The sequence below is a fragment of the Mandrillus leucophaeus genome, unplaced genomic scaffold (assembly GCF_000951045.1).
Source record: "Mandrillus leucophaeus isolate KB7577 unplaced genomic scaffold, Mleu.le_1.0 Scaffold463, whole genome shotgun sequence".
Taxonomy (NCBI): domain Eukaryota; kingdom Metazoa; phylum Chordata; class Mammalia; order Primates; family Cercopithecidae; genus Mandrillus; species Mandrillus leucophaeus.
In genome coordinates, this window is record NW_012104954.1 from 418,667 (window position 1) to 440,715 (window position 22,049).

General features: G+C 56.3%; 1 protein-coding gene and 1 long non-coding RNA gene across 2 annotated transcripts in view; one reads left to right on the plus strand and one right to left on the minus strand.

Annotated features, from left to right (window-relative positions):
* Positions 1 to 22,049, minus strand: part of NFIX (nuclear factor I/X (CCAAT-binding transcription factor)) — an 80,926-nt gene that overhangs the window by 33,122 nt on the left and 25,755 nt on the right. The gene's annotated exons all lie outside the window — the stretch shown is intronic.
* On the plus strand, positions 410 to 2,014 carry LOC105550054. Its single transcript, XR_001007644.1, has 2 exons — positions 410 to 1,486; positions 1,522 to 2,014. It is a non-coding gene; the product is annotated as an uncharacterized LOC105550054 (long non-coding RNA).

Here is a 22,049-nt window from a genome sequence, read left to right on the forward strand (position 1 = left end):
CCATGTCTGGGACTGAAAGCACTGGCACGCTCCAGGCTACCTTCCTTAATGTAATGGGTGAAAAAGGGTGACTGTTTCAGGCCCCACTCCCCCTCCACCCCATCCCCACTTAACTTTGATTTTTTAATTCCAAAAAATAAATCCTATTGTAGCGAGTCAAGAAAATGTAGTTCTTTTTAATACGGAAAGTGCTAACAAGTGCTTTCAATATGGAACGATACACTTCACCACCTCTGGTTTGGGGTATATCCTTCCATACCTCCCCTTTCACTCAGCCCTGATGATATGTTTGACAAAAAGAGGTTCCCACCCTGAGTCATCTCTTTGTTAGTGGCACTCTCTGCTCTGGAGGAAGCCCACCCGTGTTCCCTGAGAGGGCAACCTCTCTGTGCCATAGCATGGTGTGAATGTGAACTTTCTTGACACTACCTCACTCTCTCACCTTGGCCCATTGCTGGGTTTCTGGGTCTGATTTGAGCCCCAGCCAGGCTGGCAATGGCAGCCAAGGGGTCTAGGGAGCAGGCAGCCCGCCCCAGGGCCCCCTCAGACCCCAGTCCTGTGGCTGCTCTAAATCATGGCTTGGGAAGGGCACAGCCTCACAATACATGTACAGAGGTCAGCGAGGGGCACATGGTCCCCACTCTACTGCCCAGGGGTCTCTCTGCTATGAACCCCACCCATCCTAGGGACAACTCGGTCCCCAACAAGCCCTCCAGAGATGGATCAGTAGAGTCAGGGGAAGAAGGAGGAAGCCTCAGAGTCCACCCCATGGGAGCGGTCCCAACCCACTGCGAAAGGCCAAGTGGAGATGGTAAGCCATGTGCCTGTGCACACGCATGTATGGATGCACACGCGTGTACTCAGCCCAGGGACACCCGAGAGGGAACCCGACAAAGAGATGGAGGTGGGCCAGCGACTGAGGTAGAGGCAAATGGGGCTCCAGGAGAGCGCGACAGACAGGAAATCCTTCTAAATCAGGACACAGCCCCAAAATGTTATTGCTGTTATTACTATTAGCTCTGTGTAAAGGAACAAGAGGGAGCGAGGATCCGGTGCGAGCGAGGCCCCTGCCACGCGCCTCCGGGCGCTGCTCCGGGCGCTGCTGGCAGCCATTTTAGACCTTGGCAGCCATCTTACGGCTGGCGGCCCCAGCCGGAGGCCCACAATGCCGCCACCGCCGGCCCCTGACATGCTCAGCTCAGCTCCAGGACAAAAGGCAGAGACATGGGAAATCTGGACCCAGGCTCAGAGGCACGGGAGCCAGGCCTGCGGCCGGGGCAGCTGCAGCCAGGGCCCCACTGATCTGCTCAAGTAGTGTTCCCCTTCTCCCCTCTGGCCAGCACAGTGAAAGGAGCAGGGAAGGCTGAGGCCAGGAGCGGGGGACACCGCAGCTCTACTCAAAGGTGGCTGAAGTCCTCACAGGGCATCTCAAGGCCCAGGGCCTTAACTAGCTCAAGAGTAGACCCCTGTCCCGAGAGAGCAGCAGGTATGTGGTAGACCCCTGTCCCGAGAGGGCAGCAGGTACCTCGGGACACCAGGGATGTGACAGGGGAAGGTCTCTGAGCACCCTGTCAGCTCGGGGATGTGCCTTGGATGGATGGAGGAAGGAGGCTGGCAAGAACCAGCAAGTGGCTGCAGGGCCCAGAGAGGCCACTAGGTCCATGGTGGAAGTGCTCCTGGGGAGGCAAAGAGATGTCCTGCCCACCAGAAGCGCAATGTGGGCCAGTTTTCTTACCTGGTGGGCTCTTTGGGGAGCCTTGCCTTGAGGTCTGGGCCTGCTCTGGACAGCCCCCCGGGCAACAGGAGCTGCAGAGCATCTCCATGTCATGACTGCCTTGCCTGTCTGGGCTCCCCGGGGGAAGGGATAACCCCGGGATTTGGGACAGAGAGGAGGAAGGCCCCTTTAGGATGCCCCTCCCCAGGCCCTGCCTCGTGGCTGCTCTGCTTTTATCTGGCAGAATGGGGCTTATCACAGCCACCAGCTGAACAAATACACAAATCCACGGTTAGTGAGGAAAAACACTCTGCCTGAACTCTTTATCTCCTGTTCACAGGCCCCGCACACTGCCCACTGCCAACAACACAGGAGGGGACCTGACTGCAGCATGGCAGGGCTCTGTTCTCCACTATGAAGGTGGAGGGCGGCCTCCCGGACTCTGGCCGGGCCTCCCACTCAGTCTCCACGCTCCGTCTCTCGGCCACCCCCCTTCTTCCCTCCTCGCCCCTGAGCCCGGGGTGGCTCTCCCCTGGCAGTCCCTGCCAGGCAGGCGTGCATGAGTGAGCCCCTGCCCACAAGGGAGCCCCCTCCAGAGTCTGCTCTCTCACTGGGGACAATGGGCCAGCTGGTGGCCTATGGGCCAGTGGAGGGGCAGGGACAGCGTTGGCTGGCACAACGCAGGCAGGTGCCGGGCTCCATCTTTTATCTTTTATCCTCTGTCATCGGCCCACGCCCCCGAGGGCTGTGTCTCTGATTCCCCAGTCTTCTGGGGCCATGTCCCCTGGAAGCCTTTCTGGCCTCAGGCTTCTCTCCAGCCTGCTTGCCAGCCAGTGAGGACATTAACTGCATACCTTTAAGTTCAGGGTCACCCAACCACCCTCCCAATCACTTCAGGGACTGTGGCTCCCGGTGCTTCCTGGAGAGACTGGTTGGAGATGGGATAGAGTGGGTGCTGCTGCTTCCCCTCGCCCCACACCAACACAGAGTTTCCCTCCATGCTGGTGCTGGGAGCTGGAGAGATCTTTCTGTGCTCTCAGCTGCTTCCCACTCGGCCCATCAAATGCAGCTGCCTAAAACCTGAGCCCAGCCGCTGTGTCCGACAGGTGCCTTGGCCAAGCTAGCATTCGAGGTCCCTGGTTTCTGGGCCAGGCTAGGGGAGGGAGAGTATCTCAGAGCCCACAGCTCATTCTCGATGCTGTTTGGGGGTGTCAGGCTGACTCATGTCACACAAAGACACAACTGTGCTGGTTGTCCTTCTCTAGGGACCTGGGCTACTCATGAGATCCATGTCTCTGAGGCAGAGGCTTCCCCTGCCCATGGTTCTGGCCACTTTGCAGACATCTGGAAGGGAGGGCTATGAAGGAACAGGCGATAAGACTGGACTCTGTCTCTGCATAGGCCCAAGTGGGCTCTGCTGAACAAGCCTTCAAAACGGGATTTGGCTCCAGGTTCTGGGGCCACTCTGTATTCATCTGCACACCACGGGTCATTCCCCAGCATCAACAGCTTGTGAGCTGGAGGCTTCTGGCAGTGCCCAGCCCAGAGCCAGGCTCAGCCAAGTGGCCACTCTGGGCCCCTCTCTTCCTTGGGGGCCCCTCAGTATCCCCTGGAACAGCCACAAAGTTCCCCTGCAAAATTTCCCTTCTCACACCCACACCAGCTCCCCTTCTTAGCCCCTGGAACAAATCCCCACCTTACTTCTTTTATTCAGCTCTTTGCCTTTCCCCTTGGATCCCCATTTGTGATCTTACTTCCCTGTCTCCCTTGGCTCCCCTCCCTCTGTCCTTCCTTTGCCTTCCCCTCACCTCTTCAGCACCTCCCTCTCTTCCTTCTGCTGTTTGCAGGCACGTGTGCTTGCGCCTGTTTCCAAGAGGACTCTGCCTCTTCAGTAGGGCTCTGGAGGGGAAGCTCCAGCAGCCAGGAGGAGCCTAGGGTTGCACATAAACTCCAACTGACAGCACTTTTTTTTTTTTTTTTGAGACGGAATCTCACTCTGTTGCCCAGGCTGGAGTGCAGTGGTGCGGTCTCAGCGCCTCCTGAGTACTGGGACTACAGGCACCCGCCACCAGGCCTGGCTAATTTTTTGTATTTTTAGAAGAGACGAGGTTTCACTGTGTTAGCCAGGATGGTCTCGATCTCCTGACCTCGTGATCCGCCCGTCTCAGCCTCCCAAAGTGCTGGGATTACAGGTGTGAGCCACCGCGCCCGGCTGCATGATTTTAGTATAATATTTTTCCAGCTACAGATGGGGAGATAGTTATGGTTCCCACTAGGGTGAGGGAGGAATTCCTGCTGGCTACAGCCAACACTGGCCTCAGCTCCCACTCGAAACAAACTTGTGCTGTGAAAGGAGCCATGTATAATTTGCTGGCCAATTGCCCCCACGGACTTTGGCCTAACAAATTTTATGGAGGCTGAGGGGCGTGCACAGATTTGGCCTTAGCTGAACCCACATATGCATACCCAGGCATGTGCATACACTTGGATGCATGCACTCATATTCTCAGACACACACACACACACACACGGAGGTGCCACTAGCCACTTCTCGCTGTCAAGAAAGGGTGGAGTGAGATGGTACATCTGGAGCCACCAGAGAGGAACCCCCTTCAACTCTGCAGGAACTGCTAGCCTTTGGAAATGGGGAGAACAGCCCTTGGGGCGTGCCTGCCCATCCCCTGGCCCTCCCAGGCCTGACGTTCCAGAAGCAAGTGGGGGTACATTCTGTTCTGGGGGTGCCTCTGGACAGCTGCAACACCCCATCCTCTGAAGGGCTGATGCGATTCTGGGGCCAATCACTGGTCCTCCCAGCACTGCACCCGCCTCCTACTTCTCTCCCCCTTCCTCTGAGATTCCGGAGCATCCAGGGCACGGGAAACCCAATCTCAAGGGGAGCCAGAGGCTCCGCCTGTAGCAATCAGAGCTGGAGAATGTAACTATTGTGCCTCCTGAAACCCAAGTCTGAGAATGTGAGACACCCTGAGGAGGGGAATGGTGGACAGATGGGGGGCTAAGGGGATGGGTCACAGAGGGGTTCTCCCCGTCTCAGCAAACAGGAGACTCAGGGGACCGAGGAAGTCCTTGAGAATGCAGGGCAGCCAGAGGGCAGACGGAGGGGGTGAGGCTTGGCCAGGGCCTGGGCCCATGGGGCTTCTAGGGTCTTCCTCTCCTCTCCATTCCTCACCTGCCCCACCAGCCACCATGCATGTGCACACACACATGTGCACAGACACACACACACACACACACATCCTGGAGTCATCCTGAGGTGGCAGGTTTTTTCCTCCTCTGTCATCCCTAGAGTCTCACATGGTTTAAAGCAGGCGCCCCAACAAGAAGCATAGCCCTCAAGCTGTGGGTGGGGGCAGGGATAAGGACAGGGGAACATGTCACCCCATTATTGTCCTCTCCCCTTTCCTCATTCCCTCCCTGCTCATAGGTCCAAAGAGGCTTCCGCCTTTGACTTGACTGACCTGCTGGAGATGGGGGAAGAGGACATGGCAGAGGGGATAAGTGACAGGAAAAAGGAAGAAACCAAGTCACACCCACATGTGGTCTAGGCCTGCTCTGGCTGCCCCTAGGGCCTAGGCTCAAGGAAAGCCATTGTGGGGGCGGGGGCGGTAGGGAAGGCACAGGAACCTGGCAGATGAAGGGCCAGCATCTGGATGGGACATTCCCCTCTCCATCTCCTGACCCCAGGAAGAACTACTTTCTCCATTCCAATGCACCCCGGCCTCTACGGGTGCCCCTGGAGCAAGGGCCAGGCCTGGCTACTGCAGGACTCACTGCTCGGCAGTGAGGCTTCGGGAAGCGAGGAGAAAGCAAGTCCGTCAGCTTATCTTATACCCAGGAGACCAGCAGAGCAGTCTCACGCTTCATCTGAAAGCCTCAGGTCCCTCACGGTGTCGAGGTGAAGAAGGCCTGTCTCCTACAGTCCTTGGTTGCCTCCACTCCCCATGTGGAGACGGACTCCTAGCCAGAAGCCTTACAGCCACACAGCCCATCACTGCCTCCCTCATAAAATGAGAAAGGTGTTCCTAAGCTCAAAATTTTCCTCCAAGAAAACAATAGAACTCCCACCTCCCTCCCATCCCCAGCAAGTGGCCCCGGAGCCCTCCAGGGAGTTTTTTGGTGTGAGCTGCTCAGCGTTCTCTGCCCGGCTCCGGTTCATTAGCAGCTGTCCCCAGCCCAGGGAGAACTCCTGGAGATGGGCCCAGGCATGGAACAGTGGGAGAAGCCAGGAGGCACTGGAGAGCTGAATGCTCAGTTGCTCTTCCCCAAGGGATGACAGGCAGTGGCCAGCAAAGGAGAGAGAGAAGGGATATGCCCCTGGTGCAGAGCAGAGCACCCGGCAGGTGGACAAAGGCCCACCTGCCAATGGCCACTCCAGGACCAGCCCAACAAGTTAATAAATGAGACCCCCAGTCACAGCAGCAATGAGACATGTGAGGCAGCCTGCAGGCTCCCCCTAGGTCTGCCTATGGCAAGGTGACCCAGCACCAAACCTGGCACCTCAGACACCTGACTATGGAGGGAACAAGTGGACCCAGGGCATGGTGGCAACACTGTCTGGGGTGTTTCAGAGATACCTGGGGCAGGAATTCCCATCAGAGCAGAAGAGATTGAAGATGACAGGCAAAGAACAGGCAAAGAAGAAGGCAAAGAAAAACATCTTGGGGAGATGGAGAGAGGCAGGAGCCATTGGCCTGGGTCTGCTTCATCTGTCCTCTGAGCCTGCCCTTGGCCTACCCAGGGAGGTGCCCTTGGTCTGGAGCCTGTGTCCACTGAGGGGGTACAACACGGTGCTCTACCACTTTGGATACCCTGTCCTCGGTAAGTTGGCCTTGCCCCAGCAAAGAGGGGCCAAAGGGGGCAGGCTGAAGTGGAGGGTAGGAGGAGGAAGGAGGTGGGTGGCCAGCAACGGCATACCAGGGCTCCCCCAAATTCACATCCATGCTCCAGAACCTACCAGCCCGTAACTTTGGCCAAGTTATGAACTGTTTCCTCATCTGTAAAAGGGAGATAACATCTACTATTTGCATTCCTGGGTGAGGAATAAATGAGAAAATATGTATAATAAGGTGCTTAGCTCAGGGCCTGGCTCATAGTTGGGGCTACGTAAACGTCGTCTGTCCTTCCACCTGGATTACTATTTCCCTTTATCTCCATTTGCTGAACGCTTATTCCTCCTTCTCAACTCTATTCAAATGCCACCTCCCACCCTCGGGGGGAAACTGTGGCTGACCCTCAGCTCCCCTCCCCAGGAGCTCATGCTCTTGAGTACATGGTGAGTGTGTCCTAGATCGCAGTTTTTGGTGTCCTGCCCCAGAGACCACTGCCAGTGAGCAGAGGGGCTCCCTTGGGGCCTGGCCCACTACCATCTACAAAGAGCAACAGGGAGGCTTCTCTGTAAATACAATGGCAGAGCCTGGGCAGACACCCATACAGACATATCCCTCCCCACATCAGTGTGCAGTAGCCATCCAGTGGTCTCAAGACAGTCACCATACTAGAAATGGGGGTGGGGGAGAGAGGGCCACAGGGAACAGGGAGGATAGAGCTTGTCCCCCCAGACTCTGGGAGTGCTAGACCCAAGGCCTGCCCAGCCCAGCCCAGCCCAGCCTTGGAATACAGAGAGCTGAGAAAACCAGGAGCACAGGCACAGGCCCATGGGCAGCCAGGCCAGGCGCCTCTCCTGGCAGTGCTGGCTGGTGCCACGATTCAGCCAGCAGCTGGAGCCAGCATTTCTAAGAGGGCCTGGGGCCAGGAGTCATGTGATGGTGGGGTCCAGGCAAGTGGCCCCCAGTCCCTGAAGCTTCTATCCCCTCCCCAACTTGATGAAGAAAAACTGACAGTGGAGAATGTACTCCACACCCCACATGCCAAGAAAAGAGAGGGGCCCTGGGGAGGGGGTGTCCCATCCTGGTTCCACCCCCACCCGCTTTCTCTATTTCCAGCACTGCCCTTTCTGGCCGTTTGAGCTGCCCAGGACAAGACAGGCTGGCCAGACAATCACCCTCACCCCCAGCTGCTCTTACGGCTATTAATAGTGTCCCCACCTCCCAGGGCTAGGCATCACCCTCCTCCTACCCCCATATACACTTGCCCTTGGTCTAATTATTCATAAAGGGACAGAGTCCTCCAGACCCTAATGCCAACCTCGTATGAGAAGCAGGAGGCAGAGGCTCTGTAGGCCACTCAAGGGATGCGCCTGGGACAAGCAGGAGTTTAGAGGAGGGATGCAAGAAGGCAGGAAGCCCCAGAGCCAGAGAGCAACCAAAGGACAAAACTAAAACTAAAACTAGAAGATAGAGAGAGAGGGAGAGAGAGAAGGAGGAGCCACAGCAGAGAATCAGGGTCAAAGCAAAGAAAGAAGACTGGGGCAAAAAGAATCAGAGAAGTACAGTACAAGATTCTGAGAGAGGCAGGGAAAGAGGGCAAAAACAAAAACAGCAGAGAGGAAATTATTCCTTTGGGAGAAGAAAAAAAAAAAAAAACAGAAAGAGGAAAACTTTCCTAAAGATACTCAGGAGTAGCTTTGTGTGCACAACTGCTGGGCTGCATGTAGCTGCCAGTATCTGTCTGGTGGGCACTCAGCAGAGTGAGGAGCTGCGGAGACCCCAGGACAAGTAGCCCCTACTCACCCACCCCTGAATGCTTCTGGGGAAGGGAGGGAAGGAAGAGGAAAAGGAAAAGGAAAAGGAGGAGGCTCAGAGAAGGAACAACTGGCCAAGAAAAGGAAGGTGGAAGAAGTGAGACCCTATAGAGCAGGAAATTCACTTTAGCCCAGGGCAGGGGAAGGTCCCTAAGCTCTCTGCCTATTTGCCTGAGGAAATCAAAAGGGACAGAGAATCGGCAAGGATTAGGGAGCATCAGCCTCTCCCACCACCTCTCTCTGCCCCCTGCTCTCTTTCTGGCCCTAAGGAGAGTTCTGCTCCTGCCTCCCTCCACTGTTCCCTTTCCTTGGAAGAATCCATCCAGGAAACCTCAGGGCCTGGGATTAGAACTGTAGAACCCACCTACGTCAATTCACCCTATGGGGAAGTGGGAGTTAGGCCGAAGCCACCTGCCTCCCCTCCTCAGGTGCTAACTTTCTCAACCCCTATGACCTATGAGAGAGCACTCAATACCCAGGCTGGTGACTCCAAAGGGGCCTCTTTCACCCGGAGACTTGCCTTGGTGTGGCAGAGACTGAGCCTGGCTCATGGACAAGCAACAAACACAAATGTCCACCATAATCAGATGTTTAAGTGGGGCCCTTCTCCCACCTGGAGGCTGGGAACTAAACAGCCTTTCCTCCAAATCCCACCTACACAGGGAACCCCTGGCTGGTCCATGGCTGGGGAAGTGGGAGACTCTAGCTCTGGAAGGTATGAGAGTCCCAGAGACCTGGCCACCAGGCCACTCAGGCCACTCAGTCCTGACCCCACTAGACCATCAGCCCCTTGAGGACAAGCCCTCTCTGTTGGTTTTGTTTGCTGCTACATCCCCCACATCTCAAAGCACACCTGCAGTGGATGATAAGACTCCGAAGAGACGCTTCTAGATCCTTCTTCAAACCATGGCTACACTGACCACCCAGAGAACAGAGGCACCAGCTGATACCTTCCCCTTCCTGAAGAAAGAATAGCTTTCTTGCAGCCCAACCACCGACACTCATGTCCAGTGAATTAATGTGGAAACCCTGATGCCGCTAATCCTCCTGCAAAGCCGAGGTGGTTCCAGACACAGGACTGGACATATCTGCGCCATACTCAAGGGCTGGAATGATCAGAGGAAGGAACTGGAGCCTGAGAACAGCACAGCACGGGAAGGTAGCGGAGCACTCTCTCGCAGGCCTGCTCCTCTCCTTGCCCTGGAGACTCTCAAGCAGCCACTGTCCAGAGGAAATACGAGGAATCTGGGCCTCTAACTGCAAATTTCCAGCTTGGAGCCCTAAGAGCCTGGGCAGGGCTGGGCTGAATGGACGGCACCGATTGCTGCATAGAGCCCTGGGCCTGGAATCAGAAGCCTAGGCTCCAGATCCTAGACTTGCTGCTGTTAGACCTCCAGTGTGTTTCTCTTGCTTCTTGGTGCAACACAACCAAGACCTGTTCAGCACCATGAGATGTGAGTGGGGATTTTTACAGAGTTTTTTCTTTTGAACATATTTTAACATTCAGTTTTATATACTATACAGTATCAAGCTTGCATAAGGACAGCAAAGGTTGCTGAAGGGACAAAGTGACATTGATCCTCCGACTGGCAGGTGCCAAATTCCTCATTCATAACTCCCTGAAGGACCCAAAAGAGGCTTTCCCCAAACTGCCGGGCAGCAGGGCTCAGGGAGAGGCGCGGCTCAGGAAGCGACGCGGTTCAGGCAGCGAAGCGCTGCTCTCCCCGATGCCGTAGCTAGGTGGCGCAGCGAGTTAACACTAGCTGCCCTCCGAGGGCTGAGGCGGGGCGCGGCCAGCTACCAGCCCAGAGCTACAGGGGATGTGGTTCCCTCTGCATACCCAGGGGGTCCCAAGAGGAAGGAGAAGAACCCACTCAGGCCCAGGCCACTCGGACCCTGGGTTATGCACCAAGGAAGGAGCTACCCGTGACAGCGGCTCCTGTTGCTGTCGCTGCCAAACACATCCCGTGATGTGATGTGATGTGAGGGCCGAGTTTCCCGTTCGCATTGATTAGGAACAGCTTGCGATGCGGGGGCCGGATGGAAAGGGGGCCGCGAAATGCGTGGGCGAACAGAAGGCGGGGGACCTGCCAGGTATATAGCTTGATTGAGGGTTATCCAGTGAGCCCGGTCCCACCCTGCGTGGCTGCCGCTCTGAGTCCTGCCTGCTTGTTTCAGAACGGAGCTGCTCTCGATTTGGGGGGGGGGTCTAAGGCCATGTGACCCCAGGAGTATTCCTAACGCACCCAGGATGTCCTTACCTTTTGGCAATGCAGACTTGTCTCTGCAATTGGTAAACACTTGAAAAGGACGATCTCTACCCCACCCCCATAAAAAGTGAAAAAAATGAGACTAAAAGTCAGAGATCAGGAACCAGAGACAGAGAAAAATGGAGAAAAGTCAGGAAGAAAAAAAAAAAAAAAAAAAAATCAGCGCCCTCTGCAGTGGCGGCAGCAGCCGGGCGGGCACACCCTCCCGGGCGGGCGTGGAGAAAGGCCCCTTTGTTCCGCTGGGAGGTTAGCCGAGGTGAGGCCTACCCCCCCATCCCTCTGACCCTGGGCAGTGCAGATCACTTCACAGGGCCCTGGGCTGGGCCTGGTTGCTTCCCTGACCCCCTAATCCTCAGGCCCCAGAGCAAAACAGTCTAGCTGGCTGTGTGAGCGCTGCTCCCTACCCCCCTGCCTTGCCAAGCACCAAGGGTCACACATGTAGGGCTGGACTGGGCTCCTCCAACAGGTCCCTGGACACCCATACTACCAGCCATTAGCAGCTGGCCCATGCTTCTTCTAAGCTATAGGTTTCGGGGTAGATTCTACACACAGCAGGTGCCCCACAAAGGCGTGGTCAGACAGTGCAGCACAAGCTGGGAGCTGATGCCCCAGGAGGCAAGGCTGGTTGACCACGCCTCTCCCACCCACAGTGAGGCTCCCGGGCTCTCTCCTTCACCGGTTCCGGATATAGGCCCTTTCCAATGGCCTCAGGCTCTGGGCCAGGAATGGTCCATCCAAGGCTTCCTCAGAGTGGGGGCTGGGCTCGGTACTAGGTCCCTCTGAGAGCTGGGGCCTGAGTTCAACCACTCTGTTCTCCAAGGAGCGGCCAGAGTGAAATCACCTGTCCCTAGTAAAGGGGAGCTGAGAACAGGCTTACTGCCAGCCCCAGAGCCTGTCAAAGCAGAGGCTGAAGTGGAGGGAAGAAATGGAGGTCAAAAACATCCCTTCTGGCTGGGTGCGGTGGCTCACGCCTGTAATCCCAGCACTTTGAGAGGCTGAGGCGGGTGGATCACCTGAGCTCAGAAGTTTGAGACCACCCAGGGCAACAATGGTGAAACCCCATCTCTACTAAAAATACAAAAAAATTAACTGGGTGTTGGTGGCGCATGCTTCTAGTCCCAGCTACTTGGGAGGCTGAGGCAGGAGACTCGCTTGAGCCCCAGAAGCGAAGGTTGCAGTGAGCCGAGATCCCACCACTGCACTCCAGCTTGGGCTACAGAGTGAGACTCCATCTTGGAAAAAAAAAAAAAAGAAGAAGAATTCTAATTAAATCAAATTAGAAGGAAAAAAAAAGCATCCCTCCTGCCCTGCAGCACACCCCATCCACTGGCACCACTCCCCCAACCATTATGGCTCCTGGCCACTCCAGTAGGGTTCCCCAAAGCCCTTAGACCAGACTCCACCTTTCAGTCAAAGCCAGGTGGCTTACACTTGGCCAAGAAGTGTGTCCACTTTCCAACCAGTGGCAAGCAGCCTCCAGCTCCCACCCCAAGAATGGTCAGCAAAAAACCTGGAAGCAGGGATTTGCCTGGACTGTTCTGTTCTGACAGTCCCCTGGCCTCAAGCTGGGGGTACCTCCTCCCCAGGAGGCCCTAGCCTCCCACTAGCTTCCAAAATGCAAGTGAGAGAAGGGAAGAGGAGTACATTGAGTGTCCCCAGCCTCCCCAGGCCTTGTGCCGGGGGCTCTGGCCTGGGAAGTAAAAGGAGAGAGAAAGGGAAGGGGAAAGGGGACAGGCGCAGGCCCAGCCACCTGCCCACAGGGAGTGGCAGCAGCTGGAATTACAGGGAGCCTGAACCATCAGCCCCTGAAACGGCTGCAAGAGGCTGCAGCTCAGATACACAATGTCCTGCCAAACCCCAGTCCTTTAATTCAATTAAGTACGGGACAGACTTCCCAGATTTGTCTATGTGTGTGAGTGCATGTGAAAATCCCGATGTGCATGAATCCCGGGATCTGTGCACTTGTGTGCACGTGCATGTGTATGTGTATGTGTATGTGTGAATCCTAATGGTGGAGGAGTAAGATGAGAAGAGGCAAATGACGACGGAGGATGGGGACAGGAGAAAGGTGAGATGGTGGCTCAGGGGAATAGTGGGGACCTGAATCTTCGTGGAGGGACAAACTCCAGACCAGGGTTCTCAACCCCCACACCCTGGGGATTGGGACTGTTTCATTCACTCAGTCTAGCTCTTTTCTCAGACCTACCCCTCCCCATCTTGCCTGTCTGACCCCCAGGAGGCTCAGCAATGGTTTCATAAAGCTGGGTACGTTTCATGTGCTCCTGTACTTCTCTCCCTGCAAGTATCCGAGCCCTGAGCTTTTTTTTGTTTTCTTTTTCTTTTTTGCTTTGTTTTGAGACAGGGTCTTGCTCTGTCGCCCAGGCTGGAATGCAGTGGTGCCATCATAGCTCACTGCAGCCTCAATCTCCTGGGCTTAAGGATCCTCCTAGCTCTCCTAAAAAATTAGCCAGGGGTGGTAGCATGCACCTGTGGTCCCAGCTACTCAGGAGGCTAAGTAGTTGGGACCACAGCTGCACGCTACCACCCCCGGCTAATTTTTTTTTAATTATTAGTAGAGGCAAGTTCTCCCTATGTTGCCCAGGCTGGTCTGGAACCCCTGGGCTCAAGCAACCCTCTGGCTTGGGCCTCCTAGTGCTAGCATTGATTACGGGTATGAGCTCCTGCTCCCAGCACACATCCTGAGCTTTTAAAGTCATGAGCCTCAGGTCATGCCTACCGAGGTCCAGATGGAAGCCTGTGCTCTACATAATTGCAGGCAGGGCCTACAGGAGAGGTGAGGGCTTTCCTGAGGACAGATGCCTGGAAAGGTGTCCTGCTCAGCCCCTGGAGCCTGGCGGAAGCCCATGCAAAACCCCTCTTGCCATCCAACCACCCCTCCTGATTGAAGGCTCCAGAGAATCAGGAGTTGGGAGGGTCCCCACCTCACCCCAACTTCGGGCAACCCCCTCCCCTGTTCCTAGGGTCACTTGTAGCTGTACTGTCCTGGGGGTGGGGCCAGTTCCAGCTGTCTTTCTCCCCTTAGGCCCCAAAGAGCTTGCCTCTCTCCCCAGCCCTCCAGGATCCCTGAACAGCCCCCTTCTGGGAGCAGAGCCAAAAAGATGGGAGAAGGATGTTTATAAGCTGCTAAAAGGGAAAAGGAAAAAGTGGGAGGCGGGGCAGAGAGGCCCAGGCTTCCAGGTAGTATAGACTAGGGCCTCGGTGGGGAGGGAGGGAGGAAGGGAGGCTGCCTTCCCCAGGTAGTCCAACATCTGGCTGACTGGACAAAGAAGTGCCCCCCTGCCCTGCCCAGCCCAGCCCACCACAACCAGACCTCAGTGTACACACTCAGGGGTCTCTAGGCCCCATGCTGGCCTGCCAAATGACAGTTTCTGACATTCTCATCCTGACCCACAGGACTCTGAGACACTAGTGGGTTTTCTTTTTATGTATTTATTTACTTTTAATAGCTTGTTCCCCTCTCCTCAGCCTGAAGAGGACAGGAGCAGGGGAGGGCCCGGGGCCCTGGGGAGCCAAGGCTGGGGGTGTGGCGTCAGGAGCCCGCTTGGTAGGAGCGAAAGCCGAGTCTGCAGCTCATAGGGCTCCTCGCACACAGCTAATGGGAGGCTGGCAGCGGCAAATTGTTGTTTACTTTTAATTAAGTAAACAATGTCGGCTTTCCGCCTCCTCCCCTGCCATCCCAGCCAGTAATTTGGGGGATGACAATGGGGTTGTTTCCTTCCTCCTGCCTTTTTCCCTCCCTCCAAGCACTCCTGCTCGCTTCCCGCTCTGCACAGGCACAGCCGTCAGAACTTGTCATTGGTGAGGGAGGCTCCATCCCGGAGAAGGGGTAGGTCCCACTGACCCGCTACTGGCTGGGCCCAGGCTGCAGGTTCCACCTCACCAGGGATATGGTTCCACTGTCAGGTTCACTTAAGGGTGACAAGTGAGGCCTTGCCCTGAGACTCTCTAAGCACTGAAGGTGTGATCCATTCTCATTCTGCTCCCTCCCCTCATAGCTCTCCTCCCTAACCAACATCTTTAAAATCCAGAAAGTAAGAGTCTCTGAGGGATGCGGCAGCAGTGAGATGACCGTGCCAGGTTGCGAAGAGATTCCCCCCAGGATCCAGGAAACAAGCAGGTGGAACCTCCTGTTTCAGATCAGGGTAAAGGCCACAGCCCCTGAACCAGTGGGCTGCTGGGTGATACCAACTTTCCTCGGAAGCGGGGCTGGCTTCATAACCTTGACTTCCACCGTTGTTGTCTTGAAATTCTTAATTTTTGAACAAGGCACCCTAAGTTTGCATTTTGCACTGGGCCCCACAAATTCTGCAGCTGATTCTGCTCAGGAGCCCTTAAAGTGAGGAACAGAAAGAAGAATGTAAGCTAAGCCAGCTTTTCACTCCTGGGCCCCTCTGAGTGGAAGGACAGGCAAGAGGGTCCCACCCCGCCCCAGGGAGGCCGAATTTCAAATGAAGCATCCTAGAAGGTGGGACTCCACGCAGGATCTTTGTGAAAACAAAGTGCTCCTAACACCCTTTAACTGTAAGAGTAAATGCCACTGGGTGGGTGGGCCCACCCTATGCAAGCTCACCTCTCCAATCCCTCTGCATGCAGTGAGCACCTCGTAAGTGCAGCAGAACTGAACAAGAAAGACAGAGGGAATCCCTCCCCACTCCCTCCTCTGCCTCCCAAGGATCAAACGGTGGGGTCCGGAGCCAAGCCTGGCCCTCAAGCTCCTCCCCGTGAGGCAGAAGAGACTCTCCAAGGTGTGTGCGTATAGAGCGGGGCAGGGGCGCCTGAGTCATGTGCAAAGCCCGCTCCTCCCCCTGCCCGCCTGCTTCCCCAACTCCTTCCGAAGGGCGGGTACTGCGGCGGCAAAGTTGGCTGGGGCTGGATGCAATTTCAGCCGCAGAGCAGGACTCCCTGGCTGGAAGCAATTTTCTCATTAGGACCCCAAGCCTGCTTCCTCGTTGCTTTTCAGCCCTCACTCCCCTTCTGCGAAACCGCACCCCACAGGCCTCCCCACAGACCACTCACACGCACAGGGAACCACACGTGTATTGAGTTGAGGGGCGACTGGGGGGTCACCCCTTGTGGCGCTGGGTGCAAGGAGAGATTTGCTGGCACAAAGTCGCCGGCCAGGGAGGCTCGAGGTGAGATGAGGACTCCTCACCCAGGCTCCCACACCCACAAGCCGGCGCCTCCTGGCCTGCCCTACAGAGAGAGGATCCTAGACTGCAGGACCCAGAGGAGAGGCTAGGGAACCGGGGGCCAGCCGAGCCTGAGGGCTGGCCTCACGCGACACTCCCAAAAGAGACCCCCAAGCACTCAGCCCACCCCCTTCTTCCTCAGCTGGGCCCGGGGCAAGCAGATGGGCTCTCAGGAGGCAGACTCCCCCTCCCCCAGCCCTGAGGCTCTTCCAAGTGGAGGGTGGTCTTGGCTGAGGGAGGAGGAGAGCCGAGGCCCCGTGAGGGGCGGCTCCTCACTCCGCAGACACATGTGGTTGGACTTAAAAAGCTATTAGGGAGCAAGGCACTGGCGGGAGTGTGGCCGGCCCTCGCACCAGAGGCAGGGGGAGGGCAGATGCCGAGGCGGTGAGCTCAGCACCGCCCTCCCTGGCGGGGCCCCCGGATGCAAGAAGGACTCGGGGGACCCTCACCCTGCGGGAGAGTGGGGCAGGTCCTCGGGGAAGGGCAGGCAGGCTGCCGGGCCTGGGTCCAGGCACAGATTCTGGGAAGCTTAGCAATCTGAAGACTCTAGGCCTGTGGGGGCCAACCTCTCGGTGGGAGGGAGGAGTGGGGGGGGAAGGGAGGGTTGTGCCTGGCGCTTGGATGGGGCCCAGGAGGGCACAGACAGGTCCTCGGCTTTCCTCCAGTTTTCTTGGGGTGACAGCCGGCGGGAGGTCTCCTAAAGGGTGTGTGTGTTTGGTGAGGCTGGAAAGGGGGGATTATTAGGAGAGCGGGGGAGAGAGAGAAGGAAGGGAAATGTGGGCCCCACCCATCACGAGGCCAGAAAGAACCGACGGAAAGTTCCCTAGAGCCGCCAGCTTGTAAAAAGCTCCTTTTCTTTCCAAATTATGAACATTTTTTAACAAGAGGGGGGGAAAACCCCCCAGAGCAGTGATCTAGGACTTCATTAGGGCCGTGTGTGTCTCTGTGTGTGAGTATGGCTGGTGACTGAGGGGTGTGCATCTGCTGACATTCGAAAGTGTTCTCCAAAAGCTGGGCCATCCCTCCTTGGACCCCCTACTCCCGCCCTCCTCAGGTCTGCTATTTTCAGGGCTCTAGGCACCACTCTGCTATGCCTAACCCAAGGAGGACACCCCACTGCTGTTACAGAGTGACACGGATGCCAGGATGGGCTGGGGGCACACAGAGCAGGACCAGGCCTAGGACAGGCAAGTCACTTGCTAGGGACCCAGCTCCAACTCTTGGTGGAGTAGGACTCCCTGGGGTACTGGCCTCAGCACTCCCAGGAGTGGGCCATAGGTTTGGGGGCCCCATAGGAGTGCAGGGAAACGTCCCACCTAAGACTCTGGAGACTCCTCTGAGCTCCTCAGCCGCCCACCAAGCCCACTTCCAGCCCCCTAGGAACCCAGGGAGCAGTGCTGAAATGGGGAGCTCGAGTTACACACTGCCTCTTCCACTCTGCGGTAAGCAGGAGCTCTCTGTTCTGTAGACATTGAATCTGCCTGATAGCCCCAAGGGGTGGTTATTTTCCCCATCTTTACAGATGATAACATCTCATCAACAGTGGCTCAGTGAAACCCACCAAGGTCAGCTGGAGCCGGGATGCAACTGAACCTCCACTTGTCCCCCAACCCCACCAAAGGCCCAGTGGCCAAGCTCCTGGAAGTCTCTCTTCTCTGCCAGATCTGTGCACGGTAGAGATGGGAACTGGGGAAGGACCCTGGGCAGGACAGGAGAGGGGACTGCTCTGAGCCACCAGGAGTCAGGCCGGGAAGGAGGCTGGATGGGGGAGGAGCTGACCACGAAGCTGGGATCCGTGCTCAGGAAACACGCAAAGAATGCCGTTGGCAGCAGGCCAGTAGGCCAGGACCACAAAGAGGCCTTTGTTTTAGGAGGTGTCCAGGGAGTGGATGGACAGAACGGTAGAGGTGGGGGCAGCACCCCTTGAGGGTGGGACTGGGGGAGGGCAGTGATCCCTGCACTGTCCTCACACACTACCCGCTCCTGTCTGTTCCCCCACACCTCAACCCCAGCAGTGGCAGGTTCTTCTATCAGGCCCCAGACTCCAGGGGAGGGCGTCCTTGGGGACAGGTTCTCCCACTTCTCTCAGCTCCTGACCTCCGTCAGCTGGTGGGGGGATATGTCCCAAATCCACCCTTCTGAACCCTAGAAGTTCCTAGGTGCCCCACTGACATCCTTCTCTGCCTCTACCTCTACATGCTGCTGGGGCCTTTGGGAGTAAGGATGGAGGATGGGCTGGGGGTAGCAAAAATGGGATGGTTAGGGGCCTCTCTGCCTTCCAGGTGGACTGTCTGAGGGCACCAGAGTCACCCTGCTCCCCTAGTTATCCTTGCCTTCAAGCGGAAGGGAGGGAAGGCCTTGGAACATTTCCTCTCCCCTTCCCCCCTCTGCAGTTACAGTTTCCCTGGCCCCTTCTTGGCATCTGGAAAAGTTTGGGAAACTTAAAAAAAAATTTTTTTGGAGAGTTTGTCTATTGCTCCCCAGCCCTGTGAGGGAGCTACAGCCAAGAGGAAGAAGGAAAAGGGGTGGGTTGGGGTGATTAAGGGATAGAGAGTAAAGTCAAAGAGAAGCAGAGCACTCGGAGAGAGAGCAGCACCCAAGGGTGCTCACTCAGCCAGCCTGACTGCCATCTAGGTTTCCTGGACCTACAAGAAAGACCCCCATAAAACACTGTCTAAACCCACTCAGCACACCAGACCTTGCTGAGCCCTACCCTGCATTCTGCTTAGCACCTTCTCTGGGCCATCTCCTGCCAGACATGTGTGCAGTCTGCAGGAGGGGCAGCCTGTGGCTGTGGGGCCCCACGGAAGAAAGGGACATCTTAAGGCTGGATGGTCAGAAGCAGTACCAGCAGCTTCAAGTAGGGATGGAGGAGAAGGCAGGTTTCTGTCTGGATTTCCACCTCCCTGTGAGCAGGACGAAGGGAACATGGGAATACACAGACTCCTGGGGACTGAGGCTGCAGTGCCAGGCAGAACAGGAACTGTGATTAATGTCCCTGTCCCCATGATGCTCACTCCTCTGGTCTGTGTGTGTGGATGGGTGCAGGGGGTGCCAACCTCATGGCCCTGGAGCCGTCCCAAGAAGCACAGAAGTGCAGCCTCAACTGGGTCGAGATGAGCACAGTATATGCAATCGGCAGGATTAAGGCCAGGCTATGAACAACTCTAGGTTCATCCCAAGAAAGGGCGCATGTCTGACATGCGACTGTTTCTCTGAGAGAATCTGGATTGTCTTATCTAAGCCAGCAGTGTGCCCCCTTCACCCTGACATGGCTCTCAGCAGAGCCAGAGCCAACAACGCAGGAAGCTCACTGGCATGACCCCCAGTGACTCACGGTGGCCCTGCCTGGCAGCTCCTGCATCGTCACCAGGACATCTTCAGGTGACCCACCTGTGTTCTGAGAACAGGGGGATCACTCAGGTGGTTTGTGCCATCCAGGTGGGCTCCCATCTGGGCTCTACCCCCAGCCTAGAGGGCCAGGAGTGTGCCCCTGCCTCCTAAGGATGGCTCCATCCCTGGAGACAAAGGAGCAGCTGGCAGAGGCTGGGGGACAGCCTGGAGGACCAACAGCAGCTGGGTACTAGGTGGAAATGCAGATTCACGAGTCTGCCCAGACCTACCCACTTGGACAAGCCCCAGGACCTGCGTTTTAACAAAGTCCCCAGAGGTGCAAGGGCAGGCAGCTGCATATCAACCCGGGCACCACCTGGATGTCTGCGGGCGTTTGGTCTCAAATCTTGCAAGCAGAGTGGACAGCAAAGGAAAAAAAGACAGAAGGGAAGTGGTGGCACAGAGGAGTGGGTAATCGGCAGGAGGGAGGTCTGCAAAGGAAGTGGAGAAACCAGGAGAGCACGAAGTCAGAGCAGAGAAGGCGGGCGCTGTGAAGAGGAGGCGGTGCCTAAGAAGTGCCTTCCCGCCGCCGCCCGGCTGCTCCCGGGAGCCGCCCCGCCCCCTCCAGGCACCTGCTAAGGCGGCAGCGGCGGGTTGTGTTTCTTTAACCCCTGGGGCCTGTTGACACAGATTAGTATCGCTGGTCAGGGGTCAATAGGGAAGGCTCTTGAGGTCAAGACCTGAACAACTGGAGTTGTAATGAGCCACGTGGGGAAGAGGCCCAGGGAGAGGAGAGGGCCAAGGAGGGAGGAGGAGGAGGGCTGGGCTTCTACGAGGAAGGGCCTCCGGAGTTCACTTGCCTGAGAGGCTGTCTCCTCCCCGAACCTGCCTGACTTGAGGCTTGGAAAAAAATCTGGCTCACTGGCCTGGGTGCGGAGGAGATGTCACTGGCTGACTAGAGCTGGAATCCCAGCTAGAGAAGGACAGGGGAGAACCAGAGGGAAGAAAAGGAGCAAAGAGCCGCCTTGCAGGGCGGCTGACTTGTGCAATGCTATCAGGTGAGAGAGCATTCCCCTCCTCTTCCCTCCCATTCCTAGTACCCTGAGTGAGCCCTGGATAGTGGCCAGACACACCCCTCTTGAGTCCTTGAGTCTTTGGCAGCACCGTGATGTGCCCACCTGAGGCGTCCGCCTACCCTGGGCAACCTGGCAAAGCCAGAGCTGAGTGACTCATTTAGCGCCCTCTGGCCCTGAGTGGGGCTGGTATAGGGGCCAGACAGCATCCCAAACACCTGGAGGGACAGCCTTAGCCACACTTTCAGTGATGAGATCTGCAACACAGCACCCAAGCCGTGGGGCAGCTGCTTCGTGGCTCCCCTGCTACTTTCCTCCTGGAGGTATGCACCCTCTTCCCTCCACTGCCAAGCCATTACCAACACCACCAGGGTAGCAACTATGCTTTTCTCCCAGGACCTGGAGGCTGCTTTGGGGCCTGCCTTCTCCCTGCCCAGGGCCATCTCTAAGGGAGCTGGTCTGGATGGTCGGAAGGGACAGGCCGTCTGCCTGCAGACTACTCAGCCACATGCTTAGAGGAGTGAAGGGGAAGAGCCAAAAGACAGGTCACATGTCCCCTGTGACCAGAGCTTCCCCAGCAGTCTGGAACAGTAAGTCACCTGTTTGGGTTAAAGGGGACTGGGTTTCCTCAGAATCACTCTGGAGCTCTCCAAGTCCTGTCTGGGTCACAGAGAAGCAATTGTGAGGCCACTGACACCCAGGGGTCCAGAGAGTAATGGTAGGTACACCTTGATTCTATATTCATTTGTATGTCTGCAGGGGCAGACAAATCTGTGTGGGTCACACACAGACCTGTGACATGCACACTTGGAAAAGCACATGCAGTGCCTTAAAGTTAATTCCACATGTGTTTGTTAGGCACCAATTACCTGCTACATGCCAGGTATCACACAGATACAGAGCCAGAGAAGCTGCCTGGGTAAAACCCCCCTGCAGCCGAAAGCTGGTGTGTAATGGACAAAATGGAGGCCCCCTCAGAGGGAGGGGATTGGCCTCAGAGGATGAGAAGTGATGTGGAAGAAGGCTGCACCAAGGAGGTGACAGCCAGGCTGGGGGTAAAAAAAGGCTGTCAGACAAAAGGGGAAGGGGCTACGCCAGATACACACGAGCAGAATTCTGCCCAGAGGCAGGAACAGCACAGCACACTCAGGGACTATAGAGAGCTCCAAATGCTGGAATATGCAGTATAGGGGAAGTGAAGGGATGTGGTGATGGAAGGGTCAGCAGGGGCCTGACCCAGATAGGCCCTAGGTGTCCACTAAGGGGACAGCACTGCTGGGCAGACAAGATGGACAAGGAAGGCAGTTATGAAACTCTAGGACAGGGCAATTCCTCTCTAAGTATATACCCTAGAGAATCCAAAACATACATCCACATAAATGCTTGTACATGCATGTTTATTGCAACATTACTCACAATCACCACAAAGTGGAAAGAGCCCAAATGTCCATCAATGTATGAATGGATAAACAAAATGTGGCACAGCCATACGATGAAATATTATTTGACCTTAAAAAAGAAGGAACTGGGCTGGGCACGGTGGCTCAAGCCTGTAATCCCAGCACTTTGGGAGGCCGAGACGGGCGGATCACAAGGTCAGGAGATCGAGACCATTCTGGCTAACATGGTGAAACCCCGTCTCTACTAAAAAATACAAAAAAAATAGCTGGGCGAAGTGGCGGGCGCCTGTAGTCTCGGGAGGCTGTGAGGCAGGAGAATGGCGTGAACCCGGGAGGCGGAGCTTGCAGTGAGCTGAGATCCGGCCACTGCACTCCAGCCTGGGCGACAGAG